Source organism: Nannobrachium achirus (assembly GCF_963921795.1).
Source record: "Nannobrachium achirus genome assembly, chromosome: 18".
Taxonomy (NCBI): domain Eukaryota; kingdom Metazoa; phylum Chordata; class Actinopteri; order Myctophiformes; family Myctophidae; genus Nannobrachium; species Nannobrachium achirus.
This window is the reverse complement of record NC_137825.1, coordinates 50,358,189-50,368,309: the sequence shown is the minus strand read 5'-3', so window position 1 is coordinate 50,368,309 and position 10,121 is coordinate 50,358,189. Positions and strand designations below refer to the sequence as shown.

At 42.1% G+C, this 10,121-nt stretch overlaps 1 protein-coding gene across 1 annotated transcript in view; it reads left to right on the top strand.

Annotated features, from left to right (window-relative positions):
- Positions 1-3,746: 3,746 nt before the first annotated feature.
- Positions 3,747-10,121, top strand: part of LOC308303306 (carnitine O-palmitoyltransferase 1, liver isoform-like) — a 77,344-nt gene continuing 70,969 nt past the window's right edge. The window contains exon 1 of the mRNA XM_080747651.1: positions 3,747-3,787. The gene's annotated coding sequence lies outside the window, so the exon portion shown is untranslated. The remainder of the gene's footprint in view (positions 3,788-10,121) is intronic.

Below are 10,121 nucleotides of genomic sequence, written 5' to 3'. Positions count from 1 at the left end.
GGGGGGGGGGGGGGGGGGCAAAGACATGAAAGAGAGTGAGAAAAAAAGACTATATCGAGTACGTATATTATAAGTATCGTGAGTGTTTTTTTTATCGCGATAGACGATAATATCGCTTATCGTCCCATCCCTAGCCTGCATTCACCTGTCCGCGTGGCCGCCAGCACAAGAGAAAGTGTACCGATAGCTTATCACCGTCTGCACCCACTTTGTCATCGCTCACCCACTCTCCCCTCACCAGGGACGTGCTGGCCATTGGGAAAAGCGGGACAACTCCCGAACGGCCGGTTCATTCCCGGCCGGTCCAGGCCGGCCATTAGGAAAAAAATTAAAATAAAATGTCGGCCTTCGTTCCATTTTGGGGGCTGGGCGGCCAACCAAGTACATCGTCACTGTCGGACAGAAACCTCGTATCTCCAAGTTTCAAATTTATATTTTTTTTTTCGCAAAGCAATGCACTGCTTCATCATACAAGGCCGTTGCACAAAAGTAGTGAAAACAGCCGATCTACAAGCACACAACGCCTCGCGATGCGAGGCGTTGTGTGCTTGTAGATCGGCTGTTTTCACTAGTTTAAATAATTTTTAAAATGGTTTTGGACATACAAGGTTTCCACCCGACAATGACAAAAATATAACTCCTGTAATTGGCCCACTGGCTTGTCACTTGTCATGATCTGAAATGGCAAATCTTTGAGTTGCAGCAGCGCTATAGAGAGAGATCTCTCTCTATAGCGCGCACTGAGGGCCTCTACAACTCTTTTTCCCGGGCTGAATCGGGGGCCCAGCACGTCCCTGCCGCTCACTCACTCTCCCCTCACCACCCTCACCATCCACCGTTCATTGACCTAACTCTAGCTAAGATTGTAAACTATTCTCCATTCCTAAGGGTCAGTAGAATAAGGTGTTTAAAAAAAAAAAAAAGAAGAAATGTCTGTATCATAATTTAAATATAAAAAGTGCACTATTATAACTATTGCCTGTGATAAAAAGAACAATTATGGTTGAATTGATGGTCAAAAATAAAGAGAGATCCACCTTATTGTTATGGTTATAATAATAAACCCTGAAATAGTGTGCCTGTGTGTGTGTCCAGTGCTATTCAAGAGTTGAACGTGGGTGTCTGCGTACATTTGGACCATGAGTTGGATGTGTTTTTATTTATTTCTTTTAAATCTTAGAACGGTTTAATTATGCCATTTGTATATAAACCAGCTAAGTGGCCTTTGGTTATAGTGTGTGCCTTGAGATTGGTAAATGGTGAATTCCAAAGTGCTTTACTAAAATATCGAAAATAGCAGACGTCCAAGCTCACAACGCGTCGCGCTGCGACCCGTTGTGAGCTTGGAGGTCGGCTATTTTCGGTGCTTGATACCACACTGAACTAGGCATAAGCAAGTCAATACTGGAGATGTGACGTACAGCATGGATTTCTACACAGAGAGGACAATTCTTTCAACATAAGACGCTGCATTCAAGTTCAGGAGAGTTTGGACAAGGCAAGGTATAGCATTTGCATTTCTTTCACCATGGTGAAAACTGCATTCATGGTCTGGAGAGGGCACTTTTTACAGACTTATAAAAGGGCAGGGGCTCAAGTCCATTCATGCACACGGATGGCGGAGGAAAACATGCAAGGCACTTTACAGGTCTTTATAGGTATACTATAGGTATTTATTTTGGTATTTCTACTTGAGTATCTCCAATTTTTCCATTTACTTCTACACCACTACATTCATTTGAAAACCTATTCTCACGTTTTCTACCTCTAATATTTGACAATTTGTCTAATGTTTAATTTGTCATCTTAGAAGTCCTTAAATTGTCACTTTAGAAATGTGCATATACCCAGTGTACACTTAAACTTTATGTTCATTTGTTTACTGTTGAGTGAGACAACAATGTTGCACATTAAAGTCAATCATCTGGGGACCCCCCCAAATAATTTGGGGACCCTCTGGGGGTCCCGACCCACAGGTTGAGAATCACTGCTCATGGGGACATCATTTCCCATTGCTGGTGGAAGGTCCTTCACAGACAAGTGCTCAGTTTAAGCCAATAGCATTATGTCCCACTGCCCACTGCTATGCTTTGGGTGTTCCTGGTGTGTATACATAACATTACAATGTATCCACACCAACAGCCAGACCAATCTGCCTGTTGGTGTGGATAGTGTTTTCCAAACATAGGACCTGGGCCCATTTCGGGTCGCCGACCCTTTCTTATGGGCCGCCTTTCCAGTTTCCAACAGAAAATGGATCTTTATTGTCACTATTTTTTAAATAGGGCTGAAGTGATTCATTCATAATTGTGACCGTAGGTCCCATTTAGTATGAAAACAGTTGCGACCGTAGATGATTTATGTCACGCTCCATATGGCCAAGACATCTCCATCTATAGAGCTGGCTAATACCGCTACACCTGACCTCACAGACTCCAGATATGGATATAGCTGAGCTGTACATCACAATGATGACTCGACCAGCCAGATTAACAGTTCAACTCCTGCTTTAACTGTGCCATAAAGGGTGAGGTCGATTCCCGCCCTTACTGGTGTATTGTAGGTTTGGTTCCTGATGAGGCAAACGTATCTTTTGCGTCTCGGGCTGAACATTTCTTAGGAACCCCTGAAAGTAACCTTACAAGCTTGTGGAGCTGCTAAGGATTTATTTTTATTTTTTACAAAACATACATAACATTAGAATGTTCTTATTTTGATCATAACCAATTACTGAACAAGTCTCCAGGTTTTCTTCACAATATCTACAATGGCACATTACTAGTAAGACGCCTCAGGGCAACTGCAACAAGCGACCTCGCCCTTGGAGATCGGGGCAGTGGACATCATGGATCTCCATATATGGGCATGAAAGGGATTTGTTCCCCCTGGCATCACAGGGATCTCTCTAACAGGGCATCATTAATATTGATGACGTCAGGGAACTATATGGGCATAAAAGGTCACAGTGAAGCCAGAGCGTGATGTCAGAACGGCAAACCCATTCTGGTAGAGTGGTTCCCCTGACATCACAGTGACATCAGAGCATGATGTCAGAGCGGCAAACCCATAGACCGTAAAAATGTGTTCAAGTGACTACACGGACACGAACAAGCTGTGATATTTCTCATAGTAAACTGCGACCTTCGGTCGCAATGAGTCCGCCAGTACAGTGGTTCTCAAACCTTTTATTTTCAAGGACCCCATAACTCTGAGAGTGTACAAATGGAACCAAATGCACCCGCTGCTCCTTCACTTGGAAAGGAGACAGATTAGGTGGTTTGGGCATCTGAGCGTCTCCGAGAGTCTCTGAGAGTCTCCCTATAGGAAGGTCCTCGTTAATTGCACGTCCCACTGGGAAGAGACCCCGGGGGCAGACCGAGGGCCAGATGGGGGGGATTACATCCCCACTGGCCTCGGCATCCCCCAGAGAGGAAGTTGCTAATGTTGCTCGGGGGAGGGAAGTTTGGAGCTGTTGCCCCTGCAGCACGACTCCGGATAAGCAGTTGAAGATGGATGATATGGATGTCCATGGCAAAAATTGACTTTTAATGTCCATCACAAGCCGGCGTGGCGATGAACCTTTCTCATGGCATTTAGTCACCAGCACACAGGAGGAGGAGGAGGAGGAGGAGAACTGGAGGTGTAGGAGAAGGAGGAGGCTGTGGAGAAGACGTCACGGGCCACGGCTGTCGCCTGCTGTTGCTGCTGCTGCTGCTGTTGCTGCTGGGCTGACTGACTGACTGACTGACTTCTCCGATTTTCCGGGGTTTCCATAAACTAATAACAGGTACGCTGCAATCAAAACAGAATGCATTTTGCTTGATATCATGTTGTTTGTGCATCCCCCGTAGCGCAGAGATGAAATGATCGGCTTTGGTTTGTCCCTGGTCGGGTTTTGAAAGTGATCAGTCTCACCACCGGTTAGCTTCGCCGATGCTAGCGTGTGTCGTACGTTTATAGTGTTGTGTTGTGTGTGTCCAACTGCATGGGGCAGGGCGAGCATGTTTTAGCCGCGCGAGAGATGGAGCGCAAACTATTCATGATTGTAAAATCGTAATAATAACAACAACAGCAATATTACAGGCGAATGGAATTCTTGCTTATGTTGGGCTCCCGTCGCGATGCTCCGTGTTGTGTTATTGAAATGAGCATATTATAGTAGAATCAATGTTTGTGGTCATCATCAGTGGTCACAAATCAATGGTGGTAATTAGTTGTATTGCTTTCCATCAAAAGCATTCATATAAGAATGTGTGCTGTGGGAAGAGCATCCGTTGGAATTCTCCATATTCTCCAACAGCACTATTATTGGCGACTGTGGTTGCCTGGCAACATTAATTATAATAACATTCATAATCACAATAATTATGATGTTGATGCTAGTAATAATAATCCAGCCATATATTTGGCAATGGAAGGCCTATATAGTATTCACGTGTTTACTTTCCTATTTGGGTATACATTAACAACTTATGTAACTACGCGGTTATTACATATGTATCCATAGACCATTATTCCCTCAAGTTAATCCTTCAATGTTGACTAGTTTTGCCAACATATATGGACGTTCGTTGAGAGATATCTGTCTCACTGTGGATATCTTTATTTTGTTTTGATTTTGTTACGTTGTGGGCAGTGGCACGGCCAGTAGGCCTATTGTGTAGTGTAGGCTAGCCTACTGTAGCTATTTAGGTCAGGTCAGACTCTCACTCAGTGGTGGGAAAAGTACTCAAATGTTTTACAGTTACTCAAGTAAAAGTATCAATACTGCAGTGTAGAAATAGTCTGTTACAAGTAAAAGTCCAGAATTCAAAATCTACTTGAGTAAAACTACAAAAGTATTGGTATCAAAATGTAGCCTACTTTAAAGTACCAAAAGTAGAAAGGCCTACTCACTATATGCAGAATGTCCCATTTCAACTTTTCAAATGTAAAGAAATCTTTTGAAAATGGCAGATGTGAGGCATTGTGAGCTTGTACATCTGCTATTTTCAAATGGCCCAAAATGTACATAGGGCTGAAGAGGTATTTTCTAATAATAATAATAATAATCAAAATCTACAAAGTAACTAGTAGTAACTAAAGTTTCCAAATAATTGTAGAGGAGTAAAAGTACAATGTTTGCCTCTGAGATGTAGTGGAGTAGACTTAAAAGTACTGAAAACTGGAAATACTCAAGTAAAGTACAAATACCTCAAAATTGTACTTAAGTAAATGCACCTAGTTTCTTTACACCTCTGCTCTCACTCGGGATGTAATTTGTCACCGCTTCCTCTAATGTGTGGGATGGTTAAATCTACATTTTTGCAACACTGGAGTTCTCCTTCTCCCACAGTGAACTTGTCACATTGTTGTGGGAATGTGTGAATTTAACATTCAGAGATGAACATGTTGGCAGAACAGACTATACAGTATACTAAATAAAGAAATGCCATTAAGCGTCAGAGGAAAATGACTGACTGGCAGATGATGTTATATTCTCAGCTTAAGATAATGAAAGCGCTGCAATGAATGCTAGACCACCAGGTCACTTGAAATTACTCATTAATTCAAGTGAAACATTACCCCCCCAAAAAAGGCAATAGCTGCCTTGCTTATTGTCAAAAGGTTACTTCTGTGTAGTTGAACGTTCTTGGGCTTGAATTGTATTGGCGCTTAGTTTTAATGCTCTGTGTAGGGGTGGGCGATATGGTGATAATTATGGTTGAGACAATACAATGTCTCCACGATATGCCTTTTCAGAGGTATCGTATATATCGTGATACAAATGAGGGAGCCTTGTAAGAAATCCTGTTTAATCGTTAATACAGAGATTCGTTGCAGAATTCAATTTAAACCCGCATTTTGGTCTAAATCAGTGGTTCTCAAACTTTAAAATGTCAAGGTCACCACTTAACTCTGACAGTGTACAAATGAAACCAAATGGACCCGTAAGGGTCCATTTGGTTTCATTTGTATACTGTCAGAGTTACATACTTGTAAAGTTCAATTTAGACCTCCCAAAAGGAACCCAGAGAGTCTAGGCTTGTTTTGTCAAGTAACTTGAAAAATAACCATAAAAACCAATGTGAAAAAGAATCGTGATAGAATCGTGTATCATGATACAGCTTGGGAAAATATCGTGATATTGTATTTTTCCATATCGCCCACCCCTAGCTCTGTGTATAGGCCTATTAGCCTAGTTCTGGTCAATGACACTTATCACAGACCGAGAGATGAGAGAGAACCAAGACTCATGTGACATCAGCTGATAGCTCACAGCTCTTAATTGACAGAGAATGGGTAGTGGAAATGATGTTTTGTAGACATGTTTTGCAGACATACAAACAAACTTTAAATTTTATTCCATTAGCTGCTGTTATAAAATAAAATAAAAAATAAAAATATTAATAATAGTATTACGAAGCTGTCCATCTTTGTGTCATCAAGCCATATAGTCTGGCTGCCAACTTGGCTTTTATGGCATAGGTATGACATTTGGTATATAGTTTTTTTTTATTGGCCTAGAATGTTGTCTATATATATATATTTACATTCATGAAACCACCTGCTGACCACCTGTCAGCATTGAGCAATTTTATTTATAGGGGGTAAAAGTTTGGGCCCATACACTTACTATACACTATACTATAAAGGAAAAAGAATACCCCCAAGAAATCTGCTTTAAGTAGCATGTGAGGGGTAGAACTTGGGGTTTATAATTATTCTGAATCCATTGCAAGCATTTGTTTTGCATGAAAAACATTCCTTGGGCTAAAAACCTCCCCCAAAGAATTGTGAAAAGTGAGGACTCATCACTAAACCATAGTTTTGTGCGTCTGTTTTTAGGCCAAGGAATGTTTTTCATGCCAAATAAATGCTTGGAATGGATTCGGAATCATTAAAAAAACCCTAGTTTGACCCAGCACATGCTACTTAAAGCAGATGTTTTTGAGTATTTTTTTTCCTTTATTGTAAAGTGTATAGTAAGTGATGGCCCCAAACCTTTACCCCCTATAAAAAGAATTGCTCAATGCTGACAGGCGGTCAGCAGGTGGATTCATGACTGTATGTATATAGACAATATTTTAGGCCAATAAAAAAAAAAACTATATACCAAATTTCAGACCCCACCTCAGGGACAGCCGGACTAATAGGTGGCAGGAGAAGCTTCAGGTCGTAAGAGACAGAACTCATACGGGATAAAGGATAAATAAGTGAAATTAGAAGAGATAAAACAAAGAAATTAGCAGACTAAGGCTGGGCAATATATCGAAAATGTACCTTCATCAAGGTATCAACATGCGAGGTATACATACTGAAGAAGACTGCTTGAAATGAGGTATTGTCGTATATGTCAAATTAATTGACAGACACACTATGCATGCAGGTAGCACATGCAAAAAAAGCAGTCCATCTGTAACCACTTGTGGTTATTTCAATAAAACCATTGTTGGAAAATGGAAAAAGGCATTTAATGTCTTTATTCTATGTGTACTGTGCAGTGTGCATGCATGGGTATGCTATTCATTATCTGGGTTAGGCAGGCTGTGGACCTAAAGCAGAAAAACATTAAGAAAGATAATGCTTTGTTTTTACTGATATCGCGAGTAATATCGATATCGGTCGAGGTATTCAACAACGTTATCGAATATCAAAGGTTTTCCTAATATCGCCCAGCCTTAGAGCAGACACATTTTAAACTAGAACACTATAACATTTAAGCTGATGATTGTTTACTGTCTCTTGGTTGGATGAAATTGGAAACCCATCTTGAAAATATATCTCCTGTTTATTATTTACACTCCAGCTAGCAATGATTACTATCAGAATGGACCTTTTACCTTTAACCTTTTCACAAAACACTTTGTTTCAAGTTTTAACCCCAAAAACATGGTTCGCAGCATCACTCGCACTACCTGTCATTTTGTGGCATTTGCCCATTAGAAGAATCCCTGTTTTGCGTGCCACAGTATGCAAATGATTCTGCATGATCAGGTCAGCAGCCCGAGGAAGTCGCTTGCTTGTTGCCATAGTGATTTATTACGGAGATGTGTTTACTTGTTCTTATCTGTGTGTGTGTGTGTGTGTGTGTGTGTGTGTGTGTGTGTGTGTGTATGTGTGTGTGTGTGTGTGTGTGTGTGTGTGTGTGTGTGTGTGTGTGTGTGTGTGTGTGTGTGTGTGTGTGTGTGTGTGTGTGTGTGTGTGTGTGTGTGTGTTGACCGCGTGCGTGCGCGGTCATGGTGTCACTCATCATGTGATGTCACATCATGCGCCAAACTTAAGGGGATTGCACACGGTACGCGGTCACCGCCTGCTAGTAATTCATTTTCAATGAGAGGCGGGCGGCTATTTCGTCCGCGCAGCGAAGTTTAGAGGCGGCGAGGCGAGCGGGCGCAGTCCCGTGAAAATCCCCGCGAGCGTGCTCGTTTGTGCATGCGTACGCGGGCGGTGAGAGATGGATTGTGTTCATCTTTGTGAAATACCGCGCAGCGTTTACTCAAAGAGCGAGTGTGTTTGTGTATCACCGCGGTGCTGTCCCCGCAGATCCAAGCGGGAGCCCCGGCGGCAACCGCTGTCCGTCTGTAGAGCGCCTTACTGTAAATGACCCCAGACCGCAAGAGAAAGGAGTAGGAAGATTCATATTCAGGAAGATAAGTGTCCAGATAGCCAGGGGATATCTTTAGAAATAGTGTCAAATCCTGGAATAAATTCCTTACCAAAAAAATTCTTCACCAACGTGTTTGTAAAGGTGTCTAGTAACACATCTCACAAAGACTGAAATTCAGTTTCCCTAGGAAAATCTTTGACAGCTAGGGTAATTCTGGGTCTCATTCACTCACTATACAATACTATAGGGGAAAAAATCACTACCAAAAATATGCTTTAAGTGGGATGTGAGGGGTCTAACTAGGTGTTTTTAATTATTCTGAATCCATTGCAAGCATTTGTTTTGCACCAAAAACATTCCTTGGGCTAGAAATGGACCCCCATACCACTGTGAAAACTGATGACTCATCACTAAACCATAATTTTATGGGCTGTTTTTAGCCCAATTAATGTTTTTTTGTGCAGAGTACAGATACTCCTGGTCAAAATGTACTCCACTACTAAGTAGAGGGGGAAGCCACAGACACAGTTAGTGGCCTTTTCCACCGGCAAAGAACCGGTTCCAGAACCAGTGCCGGTTCAACTTTCTTGGGAACCATGGTTCGTTATTGTGAACCGGCTTGCGTTTCCACCAGATTGAACCAGAGCCAAGGATTTGGCTCTGGAAAATGTAGGCCTACTCAAGTAAGAGGACTAAGTATTAAAAATATATAATACTCAAGTAAAGTACAAATCCTCAGAATCAGTAGTACAAAGAACTTTTACTCAGCTACTGTCCACCACTATTCTCTTGCATCTTTAGACAGGCATTTATTCCTACGCACACACAGTAGCCTAGTATACAGAGTATATGCATCATTGTACTTGCTGTAGCTTACTGTACCAGATAGCACTGGTACCTAATCACAAAAGTCCTATGGCTCGACTTTGTCATTGTCTGTCATTTTTGTTCAATAACAAATCCATAGAAAAGCAGAACATAAGCTCTGGATCCAGTTGCAGAATTGAAGAGTGTTGGCAAGAGAGAAGGCAGGCGATTAGCATGCTACATCCTCCTGTCTGCTAAAGCATCTCCGATTCTGTATTTCAAACGGAGCATATTGAGATATGGGTGAGAGAGATCTAACCACGGCCAACATTTTGTAATCTGACTCCGTTGCTGAACCGAACAGAAGGCGCGAAGGTTTCTTTTTCTTTTTTTTTGGGTTGTTTTTTCCCTCCCGTGCTGCTGGCACCCATAGCAAGTGGCTGGAGAGTAACCATGGCTGAAATTCACTGCTGTGAGTTCTTGGCAGTGCTAGCCAGGACCAGGCACGTGCACACATAGACATCAAAGGGGGCTTGAGCCCCTGCCCTTATATCCTTCTGTAAAAAGTGCCCTCTCCAGACCATGAATGCAGTTTTCACTATGGTGACTGAAATGAAAATGCCCTCCTTTCCATGCCATACCTGAAGGCAGCATTCAAGAGAATTGCCTTGTCCAAACTCTCCTGAACTTGAATGCAGCATCTTATGTTGAAAGAATTGCCCTC